The following is a 15595-nucleotide window of genomic DNA, read 5'->3' as shown; positions in this document are numbered from 1 at the left end:
GACGACAGATTAATAATTACTCCACTATGTACATTTAATATACTCAAGAATCATGTTTTTTTTCTGCAAGTAAAAGACCAGAGGGTGAGAAAAAAGTAAAAGCTTAAATTTTTTAAATTTTTTAGTAATTAAAATCTCTAATCCACATTAGGCATGTTGGGTAAGTCCTCAACTCAGCCAAGTGGGGTTCAATTCCTGACCTTGAGACCTTTGCTACATGTTTCCCTCCCTTCTCTCTGCCTGTTTTCTGACTATCATGAATAAACACCCCTGGTGAAATATTTTTAGCTAAAAAAAAAGCTTACATAGATCCACACAACACCAATAATATTTAGATATATGCTCTTGATTTGCAAAAAAACCCCCCCAAAAAACCCGGCAGGTTTTCTGCTTTCATCGGTACGGTTTTGGCATGGTTGGCTGTTTGACCACTTTTCTTGTTAAAATTTATAGAGCCTTCATTAACGAACATTTTAGCACCATTGAGATTCAAGCCATTCTGGATAAATGTGATATAGCTAGATGAAACAAAGTTTACCCTATTTGTTCGTAAAGACAAGACGTATGTTTGTAGGAGTCAAAACGTTCCAATCGAAGAACACTGTACTCAGCAAAAATCATGGCATCATGCCATCATGCTGTTTCACTATCAGTGACACTGGTATATTTCACAGAGATAACAAAATAATAATAGGAATTCATCTAAAAACCTGAAGACATAATGAGACATAATGAGGTCTTGGAACGAATAAAGCAGTTTGACAATAAGCTGCTCCAAAAATCTAAGTAAAATGTTTAAAAACTGTGCCCATGCCAAAGAACCAATTAGTTTAAATTAACTCCACAGAATCTGGTCTCACTGTGTATCTTTAGCCCCCTGTCGACTTACTCTCCTGCACAGCTGTTCCTAATCCCCCTGATTAACTCACCTGCTTTGAATTGTATTTTACTCTCTTCCCTCAGTGTAAAGACCAGCTGGTTTTCATTGTTCCTCCTGTTCCTGTGCCTGTGCTCCATGTCCTGACCTCCTCTTTCAAACTCTTCATAAGGGCAGTTTAATGAAACATTAATTTAAAATCCATATTCTTTATGTGTGAGAGGGACGTGAGCAGCAGGCGATAGCTCGGAGAACATGGAAACTTCATTCAGAAAGACTCCAGGATGGGATTCAAAACTTCCTGCAAGGCACCGGTTACTATTGCTATCATAATCTCAAATGGGGTATTTTAAAATACTCGTCAGTTAATAATAATTAAAAAAAACAACATTTATTTGTTCCTTTTATAATATTACTGCTAATAAGGCTTGAAGCAAATTACTACCTTTATTAATCCCTAGAATTGTCACCTTGTTCGCACTTTTCATCCGATAGTGAACAGTGAGCATTTGCAGATGAGGGTGAAGATTTCTCAAAGTTATGAAGGTACAAACACAAAACTTTAGAAACAGTCCATATGCTTATTTCCATTTTTGTGCACAGAGTTTGATTCATCCGGCCCCTGGAGTCTTCCAGTCAGGTCTGAAAAGATCTTTGTATTGATGTTCTGTATATACAATACTGTGTCAGACTTAAATTTTTTATGCCAGGAAGACTTAGTGGTACCACATGGTATTCAAACTTGCCCAACTTTCCCAGTAAGACTTTGAGCAGCCTTACCATCAGAAGGTGCTTTGACTAAGGTCAAATTTAAAAACTATCCTTTGGTAGCTGGTGACCTAATGATGCTGTAAAAACTCTTCATTTTAAATCTAATTATTACATACATGCTCAATACTCAACATATTTTCAAAGTCTTGGCGCTTTAATCTGACAAGCGGCAGGGTACAATCAGGTCAGCCTCTCTGGCTCAACGTGACAAAGAAAAGAAAAACATCTTCATAGCCGCACTTTTCCGGACCATTTGGAATCCATATTAACCTAACATGAAGGTATCTGGACTGTAGGAGGAAGCTGGAGCTCCCTGAGGAAACCCACACAGTCTAAACGATAAACATACCAAACAGAAAAGACTCCAGCTTTACTTTGAATGTACAGTACATGCTCTGACATGACACTGATAAAATCCCCGTATTAGTGGAAAAAAAAAAGTCTGAGTTGTTTTTAAAGTCAAGTCAAGATATTCCTTCATCTAAATTCTGGTAACATATCCACTCAGAGTTCTGTCAATAAATATAAAATATTCTGTAGAGCACGTATAAGTTGTGGTACTGCAGAGATGGTGCGTTCAGGGTGATGTACAATGTTTGTTCTTATCCACTCACAGTAATTTGCATGTAGAGTTCAATTGTGCATCATCTGAACAAAGCAACTTCTTCCACATGGTTGCTGTGGCCTCTGTAAGGTTTATGGACTGCTTACCTATTAGTTGTCAAAAGATTCTCACCTGAGTTTTGGGTTTCTGCAGTCCCTGTGATCTTCTTGGCTGCGTTACTGATTTATCGTCTCCTTGTTTGGCCTGATAATTTAGGTGGACAGCAGTTCTGTCACGTATTTTTTTCATTTTTGAATGATAGAGTGAACAGAGCTCTGTGTGCCTCCTTTCTGACGTTTCAGTGTCTGCATGATGCCATTCGTTCACTAAATGTTCCCTAGCATGAGGCCTTCATAGAACAGCTGCATTCATGCTGAGAATGAATTACACACAAGTTGACGACTAATCAGGTGTTTTATAAATTAAATTATTTAGGTGTGTAAGAGTAAAGAGGCTGAATAATTGTGGACACGCCGCCTTTTGAGTTTCTATGTGCTAGTATTTTAAAAACCCTCTGCCTCTGCTTTCTTTCATTTCCCTGTGATAAACTGCTTGACATGAAAGAGTGTGAATATATGTAAAAGGCACTGTGCGCGCTCAGACTAAAACGAGTGCATAGGTTAAGATACCCAAGAAATTCCTGCCAGAGTATTGAGACTGGTTATTCCTTCAAATAAATGAGCAAATTGTTTACACCGCAAACTCACGCAAGCTTACCTCATGTTGAAAGATCAAAACCTCACAATCATGTAAATTGTTTACGTTGCACGGTGATGCATATCTCTCCTCTGCACAATCACTTGATGCTAATCTTAACTGCTAACCTTTTTCATGTGTTTGCACTTACTATAAATCCAGATTTGAATCTTCAAAGCAAAAGACCACTTCTCACACGATCAAGACTGACCAGCCAGCTGCTTCAAGACTTGCGAGAGAATTAAAGGAACTTTCTAACCAAATGGAAGAAAAAAAAACTCCAAATCTGAGCAGGAGCAACAAGTAGGATGGAAGAGTGGACAGAGCAATGCGATGTCTTGGCTGAGAAGACAAAGGAAACAATGCCACAGGGGTTAATGGAGTCCTCGCTCCTTTGTTACTCAAAGATATCTTGCTTATGTGATCAATGACTGGTTCTTCTGAGCTGCCATAAAATATGGAGGCATAGGATCAGATCTGTTTGTGATGTAGTGGAAGAAAAAAGCTTCTTTTTTTCCCCTGGGACTTTAGAGAAGTGATTTTCTTCAGCAGGAGCAGCAGGGAAGTGTGTCAGTGTTGATCGGGAGATGGGTGGAGTTAAATAGAGGGTGATCCTTTAAGAAAACTCGTTAGATGCTGCAGAAAACTCTGAGCATACAACCAGAGCTGCAACTTAGCAGTTTAGCTCCAACAATAACCATGAGTTATATTGTCCTAGTAAAAGACTAGGATCCAAATCCTACCTGGCAAATAAGGATTTCAAAACCAAACTCTCCATTATCTTTATTTCAAAGCGTTTTAAAATATCATTGCCACAAAAAAAAAAAAAAAAAACTGCTGATTGGTGGCAATTTTCTGAAAAATAAATGTATCCTACTATTTTTTCCTGAACAAAAGTGTCCCTCCACGATTTCAAACTTAATTGGTTTGGATTTTGTCCTGCCAAATGATAGTTAGTTGTTTATTAAGTTGCTCAGTATCTAGTCCACTGAATCGTAATGTTCAGTCGCAATTTTGGTCTTAATTACGAAATAGCTTTTTTTTTGATGAGCAGGCATAAAGTAGCGTTTCTGTTTTATCAATTTGGCCAAATCTACATCACAGATGTTCTCAGTTTTACTTTTAAATAGCATTTCTCTCACTTGTGGTTGACAAATTGGTGGCTGTGCATGTAAGGATGCTAAAAAGAGGACAATAAAGATCTGCAGTGTTCCCCTGCAATTGTACCAGAAAGCAACTTAAAAAGACATTAAAACAAACAATATATAGTTACATTTCCTTCTAATTATGTATACCTCCATTCCAGTAAAGATAATAAGAAGGAGGTAAAGTTTATTGGATACATTAAATCTCACAGATTTGAATTTACTGGGTAGTAATTTCAGTTGCATAATATACAAATGAAGTTTCTCCAAAAAAAAAATACAAGAAAAGCTCTTCTGTGAATAATCTGAGCCGTTAATCACAGCGTGAAATAAGTGTGAACGTCAGATTGCTCACTTTTTCAAATTTGCAGCAAATTACTAACAGAGAGAATCCTCATCAGACCCGAATGGATGATTTAGATTCCAGATGTAAAGCAGTAATTCAAAGTTGGATTCGCTTATTATTAATGCTCAGGTAAAAAACGAAGAAGAAAAAAACGAACCTATTTTCAGAAATGAACAAATTTATCCTGGTTATTTAGCTAAAGAACCTCATAAATCACCCACTCTACACTGATGGTGCCTTTTTAAATCTTTCACTTTTTTATTTTACAACATTTAACAGCATTCTTTAATCTGAACATCCTCCACCCCGCACGTTAAGTAGTGGAAGTTTTTCTCACTATGGACAAATCAACTGGAACCCGGTGGCGTTTCTCCGCCCACGTACATCACACACGTCACGTAGGATACAGAACAATCAGGCTGGTGAAAAATCATTATTGTTATAGTTATCACGATAACCACATTTAAATAAAAAGGTGTGAAGCATTTTGATAGTTATATGCGACAGTAAAGCAGCAAATTTGCTCCAGTAAAAGATGAATCTTCTTGGTTCTTCCTCATGGCGCCAGTTCTATTCTAAGAGTAGTTTATTGGATGAATCTTGGTTCTGTATTAAAATTCCCTGCTGTTAGATTTAATTCACTTTACGTTTTAATTTAATTCCACTTGGAATTTGTTTGTTTTCATCAGCATTAGTTTTCCAGCCAAATAAGCTTTTGAATGCTGAAAAATCCTGAATTGTTTTGCATTTTCCCGCAGTCGTGAGGGGAGACACCACCAACTATTTAAATGGCTAGCAGCGCCTCTGTTGGCACCGATGCTTCGGAGTAAGCATCTGTGCTTAATTTCATTCAATATTTCCAGTAAGGTGCTGGGATTTTACCTTCTTTTGTCTGATCTACTCTTGGTCACTGAAGCAGAAAAACACGGGGAAAAAATAGCCCAGAAAACAACTTTATTTACTGAAAAGAATCTCAGAGTAGAAACGCAAGATGCCACTCTTTGCTGTCTTCTGTAACAGAAATATTTTAAGATGTTTTTACCTCCCTTATGTACGTGGTGGCAAGTTAACTCTGATCCTCTTCCAGCCTTGCTTATCACAGTTCCAGTTGGATCAAACCTGCAAATTTAGCACAAGTAAATAATTATTTAGTTGTAACTATTTCTTGGTTTATGAAGATAAACAAGTGAATGACCTGTTCACTTGTCTTTCCCATTTTGTTGAGTCCGGCTGATGGAGCGTGATTTTAAAACCTGTAGAGGGCGTAGTCGTGTTAGTACGCCCCTGAATCCAGCCGCCCTTCAAATATGCCCGACTGTAAGGCCTGATGCTGCAGCAAAATCATGTCATGGTATTTTTGACAGATTTCAGTTTGTCAATAAAGAGACAGACGGCGAGTTCCAGATGTTAACACACTTATTATTGGAGCAAACACTGAAAGGAGGGAAATAAGGATAAAGGAAAGGTGAAAGTAGTCACTTAAAGTTGAGCAAAAAAAAAAAATCAGATGTTGGTTGCAGCAGCATTGCTTCTCAAAAGCCATTTTATTTGTTGAGGGTTTTTTTTTTTTTAGTGTGTGATGAAAGTCATGGACAATAAATGCAAACTGTATACCAGGGAAACAAAGTCTTTTATTACTATTGATTATTATTATTATTATAATTATTATTATTAATCAACTTTCAACAAAAAAGCACTTATTGTTAGACTTATTACAGAGAAATTGTAATAGATTTTTTTAGCCAATAAGAGTATGATTGTTTTTAAAAATAAAATAATTAATAATAAAAAAAAAGTCAATTTGAAATACCATGATGAGAAAAAAATAATTGTATTTTTCTGAAAATTTCTGTTTGAGATTATTCTGCTGCCATAAAATGTGATTTTACTGTAAGGCTTGTGTCTGATTTTTATTGGGTGATCAATGCAATTCGTCACAGGCTTAAAGCAAGAATTTGAATTGTTTATCATGTAGTGGGAAGTAATTGGATCTTTCAGCCAAAATTTCACAAAAGTACGTTTTCTTATCTATTTAAACATATTTCAATGTTTCTTTAAGGCTAGAGATTTTTATTCAAAGCCAAAGATGGAAACAAAAGTAAATTTTGCAATCTAAAAATAGCATTAGATCTACTGAATGAAGCCTTCAGCTAAGCCTCAACAATAACATGTGTCCAGTGTATTGTCACCCTGCAAAAGTCAACCACTGGCTTTCTAAACAAAAACAATAGGCCTGCCAAGTGAAAGCGGTCATTCTGTAGTTCTTTGAAGGAGGCTCTGTGTTAGTACATCAACTTTTGTGGGACCTGTCTAGAGCTCAATTCACAGAGACTGAGGGGCTTTCATCTCTCTAGAGCCTATCACTCTAAACTGGAAAACAGGAGCTAAGGGACTCTCAACTCAGAACCCCGACCCGGCTTCCCCGTCCTCAAACCCCTCCTTCTCCTGCCTGTCACAGCAGCGGCCCCTTCTCAAAGGGAGTCTTTCAGCTTTGTTTGTGGGATCCCGGCTCCAGGTCAAAGTGAGCCCAGAGATGTAGTGCTGCAGCCTGGGAGCAAACAAATAGTTTGCTTGGTGAGCTTCAGACGTTTTTTTAGATATGTCATCAGACCAAAGCTATTACTGATTGAAGTATTTAGTGTTGCTACACCAGAACTAATATGACTGCGGTCACGGAGGTGCTGGGCTCTGCATTAGATTCTATTGCTTCATCAGCGGAGGTGGGCTGTAGGTTCACCAGCAAAAGTTCACACACTTCTTATTGATGTGGCAAAAACTCATTGGACACGTCTCAACAAAATGCCACGGAATGTCTAAGATAAATTAAAACTGGTGACACCTGCTGTGGCATTTGCAGAAACACAATTATACTGACCTGGACGGGAATGGCATTTAAAAGAAACATGTTTGCACCCATCAGAAGGATTATTGCAACAAATCCCGTTTAATAGACAGTCTAATATAACCTGCGCCGGGCAAAGACCTTGAAGTATTTTTCCCAACATTAGGGCTGAATTAGTTTGTGTCCATCAGAGTGTTCTTTCTTTGATCTGCGCCATGATGGGGCTGTTTGCGCATGTACAAGGTCGCGTCCTTGTGCGGTGTGTGTTTTGTCGTGCCCTCTACGACCCCCCTGAGTGGCAGCCCAGCTTCATCTGGGAGACACCGCCGCTGTCTTCCATCTCCTGCTGTCTTTGCTCAAGCCTTTGTGCGAGCCTCAGCTGCTGATTGGGCTGTATAATGTGACTGATGTCCTCTGGGCAATCTGCTGTTGGGACAAGGACGCGCTCAGGTGATCCAGAGGCTGATTGGCGCCGGGCTAATGGAGAGGACGCCGCGACCTCTGGGGGTGCCAGGTGCCAAACCGGGCCTGTTAATTATGCATCGAGGAGCTGCTGGAACCAGCCTCCCTCTGCTCATGTGGCGTCTAAACAAGCAGAGAAATTCACCAGTAACGCAATCTTGCTAGTCTGGGTACGTGTGTGTGTGAGGATGGGGGGGTGCATGTGTGTGCGTACACCAACATGAGTGTGAGAATTTAGACCATCTGGTGTCATGCTGAGCTGTCTCTCTGCGCATTGTGTGAACATCAGAGAAGAGGATACTTAACTACTGTGCATAGGTGTGTGAAATGTCCATATTTACCTGAGTTAGGATTTCACGGCTGGGCTGGAAGAACCAGCTGATCACATTTATTTTTCCTTTTCTTTCTTTCCTGTCTTCTGCACCTTATTCATCCCTCCCTCTTCTTCTCTTTCCAGCATCTCGCACTGTTTTAGCTTCAGATGGTTTGCTAGATAGGCTAATTCTCCGCTACTTTATCATCTACTATAATCAGACAGGCGTAAAAAAGTTGTGTTACATGTAGCGCAGTTTGTGGGCGTGCGTGTGTGTGAGTATGTGCTGGACTGCGTTGTTAGAGGTTCTGGCTGCCAACACTATTTCTTTTAGACAGACAAAAAGCCTTGTTTTGGATGAGGTATGTTTATTGTTCATGCTGACACCGCTTTTATGACAGAATGACTAACGAGTACATTTTGTGTAAGTGCAAATGTGTATTAGTGTGGCACAAACACTGTTGAGAACAACTAGGAATTAGCAGAAGTCAAAGTGAAATTTATGGTTTCAAAATTCTGGGGTAGCTGGAGAGCAACGGCTCGTTGCAACTATACACATTTTTTAAAAGTTAAAAAAAATTAGGATTTATCTCCATTTACACAAAAAATTGTTTAACATCTACAAAATGTCATGTCCAAACTGGATATATGCCTTTCCAAAGTGTTCATGTTTTTTTTTTTTTTGTTGCATTTTTGTTGCATTGCAATCAGAAACCAATCTAACACAGATGTGTTTTGATATAAATAATCCCACTGTGGATTTGTTGTGTCATTTTCTGCTAAAAAGGAGACTTCTTAAATCTTTCGACACCACCGACAGGTTTTCTTCCAGGACTGCCCCGTACTTATCTCCATCTGAACTTCTCATTAACTTTAACCAGCTATGCTCTCCCTGCTGCTCAACTTCCTCCTCGCAGGATGATGTTCCTGCACTGCAGCATGGGTAAGGTTTGTTATGGGTGACCTTTCAAACGTAGCCATCATCTGACTGCACTACCTTCTTGGACAAGTTCTCTGTGTACCCCAAAAATTTGAAACAAGCCTTCCTACGGCATTCTTTCAATGATGGGTTCCTTCTTGTCAGTCTAACAATAAAAGCCAGATTTGGGGAATGTCCAACTAATGCAATAGTCCTCAGGTTCTCAGTTGTTGTGCCTCTCTGGCTGAAGGCAAATATTAGCCTACAACTGTTTAAACTTCTCAGCACTTTTCTCCCTGACCGGTTTGCTGTGGATTTCTGCTTTTCTTTGTCTTCATGATGCCGTTTGTTTACTAATGTTCTCTAATAGAACAGCTTGATTTATACAGAGATCAGTTTACACACAAATTGACCTGATTTACTAATTAGGTCACTTCTAAAGGGGGTTGAGTTCACTTGATTTTATTTAGAGAGATTAGAGTAAAGAGAGCTGAAAACAAAAGCACGTAAACACCATTAACGTTTTATTTGGATACTTTGTAAACCATGCATCGCTGTTGTTTCACTTTATTTTGTGCCTGTCTGCTACATAAAACCCTTATGAAATCAATTTATGCTGGTGATCATAATGTGATGAACTATGAAAAAGTTGCAGGGGTATGAGTATTATCTTTTGTGTAACATCTCTTATAACACTAATTGCTCACGCGTAAACATTTCTTGTGCACTCGTTTCTTTGCACACGTTGGGCAGTTTTGACCTTTACATTAATATTACAAAAAATACTTGATAATGAGTAGAGGTAAAAGTCAAACTAGATGATGTTGGAGATACAGTAGAGGTGTTCATATTTTATTTTACTTTGGAAGTATTTTTCCTTTAATTCTCATATTATTATTCTGTGACTGTATCGTTGTACTGGAGCTGAGATAAAGAGTATGTTGTAATGTCTGAAAGCAGCTAGAGGTCCATTACGTAGCTTACGTCCAGACAGAATGATGTCATTAGGAAGAAAGCCTAAAAGGATCTGGTCTGAAAGGTGATTCTTTTTTTATGCAGCTCTGAATACAAAGCAGTTTGTTTAGATTGTCCTTTTTTAAGAGCAAATTTTATCAGCTGAGTAGATTATTGTGTAAAACATTGCTGAATAAAAAAAAGCGAGTCAAGTCATGTTGTGTTTTGTCTTCATCAATCCATTTTTAGTACCTGCTTAAACCTTACAGGTTTGCATGGGGAACCTCAAATGGAGGGAGAACAAAAGGAGGAACCCAAAGTAACCAGTGAGAACCCATACATGCTCATGACCCCAGCTGGGTTCTGAATCCAGGATTTTCTTGCTATGAGATGAAAGCACTAAAACAGTTTCCTTGTGCAGCCCATAACACAACAAATCAAAGAAAAGACTTGACATTTGCACTTGGTGATGCTACGAAATGACAGAAGCAACATTGTACAAGTGAAACAGATACAGTGACCTTTGTGATAAAAAAACAACTTTAGTTTCAAATTTTAAAAAATCATTGGGTTCATAGTGTTTGCTATGAACCAATAGCAGACATGGGTTCATAGCAAACATGGACCCAGTTTAATAAGTAATACAGCTACTCAAAAAGAACCTTCTGTTCTTGCCAACTCTGTTGTTTTCTATTAAAAACAATGTTTTATTGAAAAAGTTACTTCTAGTCAGTGTCTGCTGTTTTGGCACTGAAACAACTTAGCTGTAATTAAGTAATGACTAGACCACCTTAATATCGCTTTATATTGCATTAAGCAAGTATCTATAATTGGATTTCAGGCATAGAGAACCTGAATGGATGTTACATAAATAATCACTAAAGGCTTATTGCAGTACAGGGAGTTATTTGTTGCATACATAAAGCATGCAGTAGTAATTAAAAAATGATAGATTTGCATTATATTATGTGACTTTACTGCTTACTTATGACTATTACTGTACTGGTTTATGATTTTCATGCAAACAATCCCTCATATTTATGAAAAAAAGGAGATGAAATCCAGTTGATTGAGATGATAACTCAACCATAACTCAAAAAACACACTTCTTACAACCAAGGAGTACCAAGTCAACAAGCCATACCTTAAGGCAGATGGGTTTTAAGGCAACTACAGAGTTGCAGAAAACTATACCAGGTGCCACTGCTGAATGTTAAGAACAGAAAACCGTCCCTATAATTTGCACAGGCTCACCAAAACTTGACAATTAGAGACTGACAAAAAAATTACCTGGCCCCTGAGTTTCTATAGGGGCAGATCTTTGCGTTAAAAACATTGAAAGCTGAATCCGTCCTGCCTTGGATCAGTAGTTCAGGCTGCTGGTGATGGTGCAATAGTGAGCAGAATAGGCACCACTTTGTATCAATTGAACATCATTTAAAGGCCACTGACTACCTGAATGTTGTTACGAGCCACGTCCATTTATTTAAGACCACACTGTACCCATCTCCCTGCTTCCAACAGCCACCATATTAATATGAAAAAGAAAAACTCTGAGGAATCATTTAGACACTAAGACATCTCTAAGCACAAAATGGGAATAGTAGCCAGGTGTGCCTAATAAAGTGGCCACCATGTATGCATTTGAAGAATTAACTTCATTTTGATTTAACCGAGACAGTCCATACAGACAGGTGGGAGAAAAAAGTAAACGGATGAGATAAAATGATAACTGTGAACTACACATGTTATCACCCGGCTTGCTGTAATTACTGAAAAATGTTTTTTTTTCATTCATTTTAGTTGATTAATATATACCAGAACAATACCATGTCATGAAATAACTTTATATTTCTTTCTCACAAACCCCCGGAATAACAGGTTTTAGTGTTTGTTGAATTTGTATCTGCATAGTCTAGGGGACATCTGTGGTTTAATTCATTAGAACAGAGCAGTGTCCTATTGAGCATTGTCATTTATCTATTTTCGCAGGCTTACTGCTGAGGTCCGACCCCTCTAATGGCGGGAACTTTCCATCTAGTTAGAGAAACATAGTAAGTAGAGTTCTGCAAACTCCCACGCAGCTTGAAAAGCAAAGTATGTCACATTTGAGTTATTGTAAGAATGGCGGATGTAGTTTTTGTAGCTGCGTTAAAAAGATTAAGTTCTGAAGTCACACCAAGCAAACATTAAATTCATTACTCTTCATCTCTCTTGCGGCTTTCTGGGGTCGTGTTTTCAGTTATCATATTTCATCTACGTCGAGAGAGAGAGTGAAATACGGTGTGATAAATGTGAGATTTGTGCGCAGTTGAGTGCAGAGGAGTTCATAATAAAAAAGTTTTATTGTCTGCGACATTTTTGGTTGTTTGGCTCAGGCTCAGTTATGTGACAGTGGCCTTGACAAATAATCCGTCGTGCAAATGCTTCAAACTCCGGGTCATTGTCACAGAGGGGAATGCTTGTGTATTTGACGGCGTACCAAAGCTCAAACGCATTAAACAGCAGCTTAAATTCTTCGAGTCATGCCAGCAATGAGCCATGACATACTGTAGGTTTGGTTAAATCCCCCATGACTGGAAGCTTTGATGTGACTTTAGATAAGGCTCTGACAGCTTTTTCCATAGTGTGTGTTTTTTTTCCTACCATGTTTGCCTCTAAATATTCCCAACTGTCTCAGTAGATTACTAAAAGGCATAATTCACCCAGATTTCTACTAATTCTACAGAACCTGGATGGTTATGGTAATCAGAAGAGTGATTCCCAGGTCATCTAAAGGATTATTTATAATTAAATATTACTGATCATCGAGACATTAAGCTTATACCTTAAATCATGATAACTAGAGATATCAAAGGCAAAGCACAACTCTTAACTTTTATACTTAACTTATACATCAGAAATATTTAATCTTTATTGGCATTCTAGAAATCTAAGCCATGTTATGGTTGGTCAGCAAAGATGATTTATTATTTCTGATGAACTCCAAGTCTTTGACATTGAAATGCATCCTTGCTTTTCACCCCAAGCTTTAGCTCCCTTCACTAATTTTCTGACAGATTCAAGTATGAACACTGCCTAGGCAGATCCGAAATGTAAATATTTTTGTAACCTGAGCATTTCTTCACCTCTTTCGTTTTTTGTTTTAGGTCTTTGTGAAGCTGACTCGAACAATGCCACACAAGACTGAGTTTCTCTGCAGACTGCTTGGTTGAGAATCTTGATGGAGTCCTCTTTCTTCATGACATCGTTTACTTTAACACCCACATATTTGAAATCCATAAACACACTTGTGAGAATGCCATTTATGTGTCGTACTAATAAAACATAAATGGTACCCCAGAGATAGCAGATAAATGCCATATAAGACTCTATAAGCACACCTTTGAGTGCCCAGTATGGACCAGATTGTAGAGTGAAGAATTATAAAAATATAATGTTTAATTTGCTTTTGTGGGCAAATATTTGTTTTAACTTACAAATTCCTAAAAAAGCAATTTTTAGTTGGACAAAAGAATCTAAGAAGTAATGATTGATTAAGGTACAACCAGCACTGATGTCACAACATTTCTGTATATTTGAGGCAGGCTGTGTTTTCATAGAGCAGCGAGGAGTTGTCAGGAGAGATTTAGAAGAAAATAAAGCACATTCCAGCAAGAAAAACGATGCTGCATAGTTTAATAGAGTAAGGGGAACAGATTTTCAGTCAGTTTTAGAAGGATGCATTTAGTAGCGATGACAACAGGTATGAGAATTTATATCAAGGGGAGCAGCCATTTGAGGAAATTGTATCTCTGTTCATAGGGTAAACAAATATACCTTAAACTATTAAAAATATTAAATATACAATTGTTTTAATATTCCTTTCATACTCCTTTTCTTGGACTAGAGTTTATCCTTTATATGTGTAACCCAGGTTATTTGGGACAACCCAGATATTTTTAATAATTGAGGTTATGTCTCCTTTTGTATATTTTATCCTGCCCACTATTCTTGAAGAAACATGAAATCCTGCGAGATTTTGTGGGATTTGAGTTTTTAAAAGTAGGGTGGTGCCTAATGTTTGGTCTGCATTTTATTAGAAATATATCATAATCTATTTAGAATACAACATTTGGGATTAGTAGTTACATTTGTGTGGGTTCCAGCACAAATAGGGATAGTAGGAAACGAGAAGGCTGATATAACGGCAAAGAAGGCAATACATAATCCTATTAGTTTTACAGTTAGGATGAGTAAATCGGAAGGGAAAAGTAAAGTCAAAGAAGAGATGATGAAAATATGGCAGAGAAGGTGGGATAAAGGGTTAACAGGAAGGTGGTTCTATAAAATTCAGGTGGCTGTAGGACAGAAAAGAATAGGAAGAAGGAATAGGAAGGAGGAAAGAATAATAACAAGGTTAAGGTTCGGTCATACAGGGCTAAATTATTCACTTTTTAAAATACAAAAGCATAAAACTGGAAAGTGTGATTATTGTGAGAAGTCTGAAACAATAGAGCATGTTATTTTAGAGTGTTGTAAGTATGAAGAAGAGAGAAGATGCATGCTGAGAGAGTGTGTAGGTATTAAAGAAAGGTTTAATTTAATAGAATTTTTGAGGAGAGATCTCGGGAGTAGACATATTCAAATAATTATTCGGTATCTTAAAAAAACAAAGCTATTTCATAGGATATGAGTAGAGCAAGTTGGGTGTGAATGTGTAAAGAATATCAAAGAGGGGTATATAAAGCTATAAGCAAGTTGGATAATATAAGCAGGTGTGTATGTGTAGGGGTATGTTTAATCAGGAGTTAATGGAGGGAAAAGGTAGAAAGTGCAAGTTTATAGACCATCTCGAACCACACTCCATACCGGTAAGTGGCGGTAATGCTACTGTAAGTTTGTTGCCAACCGCCAATAAATACCAAGAAGAAGAAGAAGAATGTTTGGAGTTTGTTGCCAACCGCCAATAAAAACCAAGAAGAAGAAGAAGAATGTTTGGTCTGGGAGAGCATGTGGTGGACAGGGACGTGCAGGTGAGCTTTAAATTGTTTTAATTCATTTATTTTTCGTTTTTGGTTGTGATATGCTTACTGGTATGCCTTTCAGTTTCTAGTTGTCTGTAATCTTCAGGAGAATCGGTTTTCTTGGGCTTAGAAACTGGACATAACAAACCAGTGAGTGTCTGTCAGATTGTTTGGAGCATGCTAATGCTAGCATTAACATGCTCCAATGTTAGCATTCTTCTTTAATGCTAACATTAGCATGCTATGTTAAGGTGTGTTTGGTTGTTGACCTGTGGCCATTGAGCTAATTTGTTTAGCATTTTTGTTGATAGAAATGTTTATATATTGTCTGATGATGCAATATTTAACATTTAATTCTATAACATTAATTAAGATGAAAAAGTACTCCGTTTGAATCATTGTCATTATATTGGGTTATGATAAGCAGTGAAGTGAATCATGTTCATGCATATTTGTTATCTAATAATTAAATTTATTTATTAGAAGGAAGTGTGTAGTATTAATAATGGCTAATATTAAGAGGAAATGGACTTAATGTTGGTCATATTTATACAGGCCAGGTCCCCATTTGATGGCGATCTACCATTAGGCCTGTGGCCCAAAGAACTGGAAGTTGAGCTGCTGGTTCTCCATGGTTGTGGTAAGAAGGATTGTTTTATT

At 37.7% G+C, this 15595-nt stretch overlaps 1 long non-coding RNA gene across 1 annotated transcript; it reads left to right on the top strand.

Annotated features, from left to right (window-relative positions):
* Positions 1-1292: 1292 nt before the first annotated feature.
* Positions 1293-13226, top strand: LOC114143599 (uncharacterized). Its single transcript, XR_003595278.1, has 3 exons — positions 1293-1423; positions 11922-11983; positions 13079-13226. It is a non-coding gene; the product is annotated as an uncharacterized LOC114143599 (long non-coding RNA).
* The last annotated feature ends 2369 nt before the right edge of the window (positions 13227-15595 follow it).

The sequence above is a fragment of the Xiphophorus couchianus genome, chromosome 4, assembly GCF_001444195.1.
Source record: "Xiphophorus couchianus chromosome 4, X_couchianus-1.0, whole genome shotgun sequence".
Taxonomy (NCBI): Eukaryota; Metazoa; Chordata; class Actinopteri; order Cyprinodontiformes; family Poeciliidae; genus Xiphophorus; species Xiphophorus couchianus.
Note: the sequence above shows the minus strand (reverse complement) of the source record. Positions and strands in the feature narration are given on the sequence as shown.